Raw genomic sequence first — 6,392 nt, 5'->3', positions numbered from 1 at the left:
AAAAAAAAAAAAAAGTAAGCAAGCAAGTTGCTGAGCCATGGGCCCCAAATGCCAAGCCTTTGCGTCTTGTGTTTATACAAGTCATGACTCTTTTCCAGTCAGAGCCCCGAGTCGCAAGTCAGTGCCCAAGTCAACAATGCATGTGACTCAAGTTTCCGCAAGTCTCAGAAAACGTGTGTTTTTATGACTCGAGTCAAGTCCGCAACTCATGAGTGCCTGTCCCTGGAGATTAACCTTTGCTGCCTGCCCACTTGAGAAAAGGGGGGGGAGAAGCTGGAGAAAATAGACCCACTTGGTGCAAACTGGTAACCCTACACAGAACCTGTGGTGTTGACATGCTACGAAAGAGAAAAACAGAGGCTTCGGTTTGTGCAGTGGCGTCACTAGGGTTTACGTCACTCTATGCGGGATGCCAGCGTGTCACTCCTATGATGGGCCTCCTCCCATGCAGTCAGTAGGGCAATGCCCCAGGCAGCGGGTATGGTGATGTTCCTTTGCCCCACCCCTGCTTGTTTTTTGGTTGTAACTTTTGATAGAATAGAAATAATTCATTGTGGTTCATTTCATTGCACTCTGCATGAAATTGCACATCAAATGATATATAACATGATGGTGTTCTTAGAAAATACAAAGATTTAAAAAATGTTTTGGTTGAGTAGTGGTGTTACCCCCATGTTCGTGTCATCCAGTGTGGCCCACACCCCTGCACCCCCCCTAGTGACGCCACTGGATTTGTGTGTTCAAATTTCTCTTGCATCACACCAAACCTGGGGTACTTGCCAGTGATAAACCTGGTTGGCCTGATCTGCTTTATGCCCTCATGTAGCTCTGGAATCAGCTTTATATTAATCTATATTAGAAAGGAAGCAGAAATGCATGCACTCTCTCTCCCTCGTCAGATGAAATATGTGTTGAGAAGACTTCCATCAGATGCAATCCTCTTTGCTTTACTGTGTTTCCTACTCCTGGGTCTGTTCCCAGGGGATTTTCGTGCAGAGGGGGGAGGCCGATGAGTGAGCCGTATGAAGGCTTGTGATAGCACCAATTCTTTTCAAGGGTTAAACACTTAGCAGCTTTAAGAGGGAATGTGTAGGAGTTGCTGTTTAACTATGTTTAAAATCTTGCAATTGCATTTTGAAGCCGGGGTTATTCTTGGGTTTTTCTGAGGCTGTAGGAAGGTGGAGTCTGGAGAACAAATCCTCAGTGGCCCAATTAAAATCTCTCCAGGTTCGGTGATTGTATCTGATTTAGACAGACATAAATGCATGGTCTTTGGAGGGGTTCCACTATGTTAATCTGACATCAGAATCAATCCCAAGGTCTGCAGCTATCCCAGTAATCGTATCTGACTCACGAGTGCCCATGCTACTTTAGACTGACATATTTCTGCTTCAGCTCCATCAGTACAGGCTGTTTCTCCTCCTCCTCCATTTCTTCTGGAACATGTTTCTCAAGATTCAGGCCAGCAAAATCCTGTTTTCAGCCTTGTGTGAGTCTGTTTCTCCCATTCTGGAAATGGCACCAGGACAGAATGGGTAACTGAATGGTCAACCCCACGTAATTATGCATTTGAGGTCAGCCCCAATGAAATGAAAAACCTGTGAAAGTATACTTCTTGATACAAAGGGATGATGCCTAGTCGTGTGACCTCACATACTTAGAGAAAAGATCTGCCCCATAATTGGACTGGTTGGCAACCTTCAGTCTCGAAAGACTATGGTATAAGCCTACAGCACCCGGTATTTCCAGGCGCTCTCCCATCCAAGTACTAACCAGACCTGACCCTGCTTAGCTTCCAAGATCAGACGAGATCAGGCATGGAAAGACTATGGTATAAGCCTACAGCACCAGGTATTCCCAGGCGGTCTCCCATCCCAGTACTAACCAGGCCTGACCCTGCTTAGCTTCTGAGATCAGACGAGATTGGGCATGGAAAGACTATGGTATAAGCCTACAGCACCCGGTATTCCCAGGCGGTCTCCCATCCAAGTACTAACCAGGCCTGCCCCTACTTAGCTTCCGAGATCAGACAAGATCAGGAATGTGCAGGGTAATCCCATTCACACAGGTGAACCTGCAACCTGAAATGGGACAGCCCAGGCACAGTTTGACCTCACTGACAACGCTAGGCCAACAACAAGTTTGATCTTGTCCTATAAACAAATGGGGAGCCCAGTCCTAACCTGCTCTGGAATGGGTAGGCCAACTGACCTGTACTGTATCCAGAGCAGGTTAGGAGGTGGCTGTGGTGCAACGCAGAGTATGGAGATGGGGACTTAGCATGCTTAGTGGCTTCTGGGAGCCACAAAACATTGATTGGGTGTTGGTTGAAGGAAACTGGAGAATACTGGAGAGTGAGGAGAAAGAGCTGCTTCAGATTTTAACAGCTTTAGGGTGCAATCCTAACCAACTTTCCAGCACTGACCTAAGGGCAATGCAGCTCCGTGGTAAGGGACCAAACATCCCCTTATCTTGAGTAGGCCTCGTAAGTGCCACCCAACTGCAGGATGCAGCGCATGCCCCATTGACACAGCTGTGTCAGTGCTGGAAAGTTGGTTAGGATTTAGACCTAAAGCACCCAGGACCTGGGCATTAAGACTGGGGAGATGCAACATTTTGTTGCAGAACTCCCTTGTTTGTGATATAAGATCGCATGCGCAACCATAGATCTGAGCAAAATCCATCCAATCAGTTTAAAAGTACCAAACTATAACAAATCCTGGAAATCACATTTTTTTTTCCTAGTCATTTAAAAAATGTCTAAGACTGAATGGAATTGGAACTGTTGGCTCTGAAAATGGACATCGCTGCAGTTTGACTTTGTCGTGGTTGGTTCTGTGATCCCTGATGGGCTGGATCATGTTGTCTGCAAGACAATGTTAAACTGGAGCTTTGTTTTAACAGCTGCTGAAAGGGACTGTTAACTGATCTGAAAAAGTGTGTGTGTGTGTGTGTGTGTGTGTGTGTGTGTGTGTGTGTGTGTGTGTGTGTAAGGGGCTTTCAGAAACATTTTGACCCCAAGCTTTATTTCTTGCGCACACACAAAAATGTTGTGTCGTGGCTCATCTTTGGACAGACCAAAAGGGAATACTCACAGGGCAGAGAGCCAAGCAAAGACATAGTCGGGGCCAGGTTGGAAGTGAATTCTGGGAAATCAGAGAGTCAGACTGCAGGGAGACCCAGCTTGAGACAGCATCTTGTGCCATGAGCATTTGATGGGGTCCTATTTGCAATTCAGAAGAGACTGCAATATGGCTGTCAATGCTTTCCTTGCAGTCATTTCTGGCTATGAGCAGATGGGTTAAAGACCATGGAGTGTGTATCGTTCCAAGATGTTTACACGGCCAACTTTTTAATCTGCTAACCAAGGCATTATGACACTTGAGAGCATGTTTACTGAATGGATGGAGGGGTATTTTATCTCAATCAAATAAACAAAAACAAAAAAAACAACTGCACGTGGGCTACAAATCCGGGCCTGAAATAAATTCAATTTAGCCTCATGTAATTGCTTATTTGATTCCCAGATATGACATGCTGTTAAAAAGCAAATTGACATTCTGTCGTTTCTGTTTCAGCAACCTTAACTCGAACAAGTGGCCCCCTCTAGATATGGAGAGCGGCTTCATCTTCATCCCAGGAAAATGAGTGTGCTAAATTTCTTTGAGAAAATTGTTATCCCAAGCACGGCACCTTTTCAGACAGTGGCTAGGCTGCATACTAACAGAGGACCAGCTCTTAGAGCCAGCATAAACAAAGTAAGGATAGGAGACATTAAACCAGTCTGGTTCTGCATCAGTTAAACCAGCCCTGGCCAACCCCGGCCCCAGGGCTGGTTCCGGGGTTTGGCCGAAGACTCCCCACCTGAGACTGGTGCTTAGCATTCCAGAGTGCTGCAGAACTTCATGTCCCCAGATCGAGGACGACTCAATGCTCCGGGCATTCACGTCTGCCCACTGGTGCTTTGCACAATAGACACGACTTGCCAGAGCATCGAATTGTCCCAATTTGGGGATGTGAAATCTCGTGGTGCTCTGGAATGCTAAGCGCTGGTTGCCCAGAGAAGGCATTCCAGGCATGCAGTGGCTTCCAGTTTGGGGACCACTGAATTAAACAATGTATAATGCTGGAAAAAGAGTTTTCTAGAGAAATTTGGTTGTGCCCAGAGATAGCCCAATGTCTTCCTGCGCTTGAGGTGGGTCACCACACACCACCACCTCTTTAGGTGGTGTGCCCGAAGGTAGGAAGGACCATCACTGCTCTTCCCTACAGCACCTCTTCCCTTAGGGAAGAGGAACGCAGAGCACAAAGGGAAATGGAGTGGGGAGTGGAGGGCTAGAGTGTGTCCTGAACACAGGCATCACTAGAGTGTGTGTCACCCGGTGTGAGAGCTCATTGCATCATCCTCATGCACTAGTCCGTAGCAAATATATTGCAATATCCTACACACAGTCTAAATGCAGTGGCATTGCTAGGATTGGTGTCACCCCCGTTCACTTTATTTTAGTATATAACAGGACAGGTCACCCAACAAATCAGTCACCAACCAAACACTAGTGGCCAACTTGATGACATTCCTACAACTGAAGCAGAATTCTGGTATTTGCTCTGAAGCACGGAAATGAGACCTGACTCATACTAACACCTTCTTGGCTCCCTGCTGAGCCAATAACATCTCATTGGCTCTCAGAACAATCAATCTCACTGGTCCGTTTTGAGTTATGGAAATCCACCTTTTGTGACATAAGTCAGCTGTGTTGTCCTTTTCTGGTTATTTGGCTCTAATATTTGATAGAATATATATATTTCAATGTGGTTTTGTTTCATTGCATTCTGCATTAAATTACCCACTGAATACATACATAACATGATGGTATTATTCAAAAATACCAAGATTTTTGCAGTTTTGGCCAGTAGTGGTGTCACACACCTCTCCCGAGGGTTTCACCCGGTGCAGTCCTCACCCTGTACCCCCTAGTGACGCCGCTGCTCCTGAAACAGTCTCCCATATTTCTTTTTCAAATGCTGAAAGTGCATGATCGTTACCCTGCACATGCCCAATTGTATCTGATCTCGGAAGCTAAGCAGGGTCAGGCCTGGTTAGTACTTGGATGGGAGACCGCCTGGGAATACCGGGTGCTGTAGGCTTATACCATAGTCTTTCCATGCCCGATCTCGTCTGATCTCGGAAGCTAAGCAGGGTCAGGCCTGGTTAGTACTTGGATGGGAGACCGCCTGGGAATACCGGGTGCTGTAGGCTTATACCATAGTCTTTCTATGCCCGATCTCGTCTGATCTTGGAAGCTAAGCAGGGTCAGGCCTGGTTAGTACTTGGATGGGAGACCGCCTGGGAATACCGGGTGCTGTAGGCTTATACCATAGTCTTTCGAGACCGAAGGTTGCCAACCAGGAGGATGAAAAGCAACCGCAGGGGAGGAGGGGTGGAAGGCAGTGCTCGTACCTGAAGCCCCCTCCAGTCTGCCAACTGAGGCCACAGCCTCAATCTGTCTCATGGAAGGTCCAGCCCTGCATGGGTCAGAATCATAATCCGGATGATATATCCTTTATAGAATTAAAGAGACAGGCTTTAGAGGAGTCTGGAAGGAGGAGGTGGATGGCAGACAGGGGAAATACATAACCCAAACTTATTAAACTGGCAACAGCCTATCTAATTTGGTTATTTGATTTTTCTCTGTAAACCGCTTTGTGTACTTTTAGTTGAAAAGCAGTATATAAATACTGTTAATAATAATAATAATAATAATAATAATAATAAATTTGTCTGTAGTCTTTGGTGTATATGTGTCATTTAATTTTTTTTTTTTTTGAATACTTGTCAATTCCTTTAAAGGATCCTCAGGATATGTTCTCTCATCAGAAGGGACAATCACCCGAAATAAGAAAGTATACAAATGGCAACCTCACTGCAGACCATGTTTCATGGGTATGGAAGAGGACTAGTAGCATGAGAACGCAGGAGACAGTGGTGGTTGCTTTCAAATGTGCTCCGTGCCATGCCACTACACCCCACTTTTGCACTTGTGAAACTGCCTTGCTTCTTGTTGAACTGCAGATGATATCGAATGGTTTGGGGATACAGTGGACTGTCCATCCCTCCATTTACTGCTACTGTTTCTTTAAGGATCCATAGCATCTGGACATACTCCTCTTAAACAAACAAACAAACCCAAGTTCCAAAAGCAAAGCTAAGACCCCACATCTGTGGTCATTGCGCTGCTGTACAGCCATTTTACATAGAAAAAGTTTCCTGCGTTAATAAACGTGACTGTTTAGGCCCAGAGAAAATACAGGTGGACAACGGAGGGATGACAACATAATGTGGACCCATTCTAAACAGGAAGGGAATTACAATCCCATACGAAGGACATCCT

At 45.8% G+C, this 6,392-nt stretch overlaps 1 pseudogene; it reads left to right on the top strand.

The window, feature by feature from the left end:
* The first annotated feature begins 5,145 nt into the window (after nt 1–5,145).
* On the top strand, nt 5,146–5,260 carry LOC136634003 (5S ribosomal RNA; annotated as a pseudogene).
* The last annotated feature ends 1,132 nt before the right edge of the window (nt 5,261–6,392 follow it).

This window comes from Tiliqua scincoides, chromosome 13 (assembly GCF_035046505.1).
Source record: "Tiliqua scincoides isolate rTilSci1 chromosome 13, rTilSci1.hap2, whole genome shotgun sequence".
NCBI classification, from domain to species: domain Eukaryota; kingdom Metazoa; phylum Chordata; class Lepidosauria; order Squamata; family Scincidae; genus Tiliqua; species Tiliqua scincoides.
This window is presented reverse-complemented; position numbering and strand designations above follow the sequence as displayed.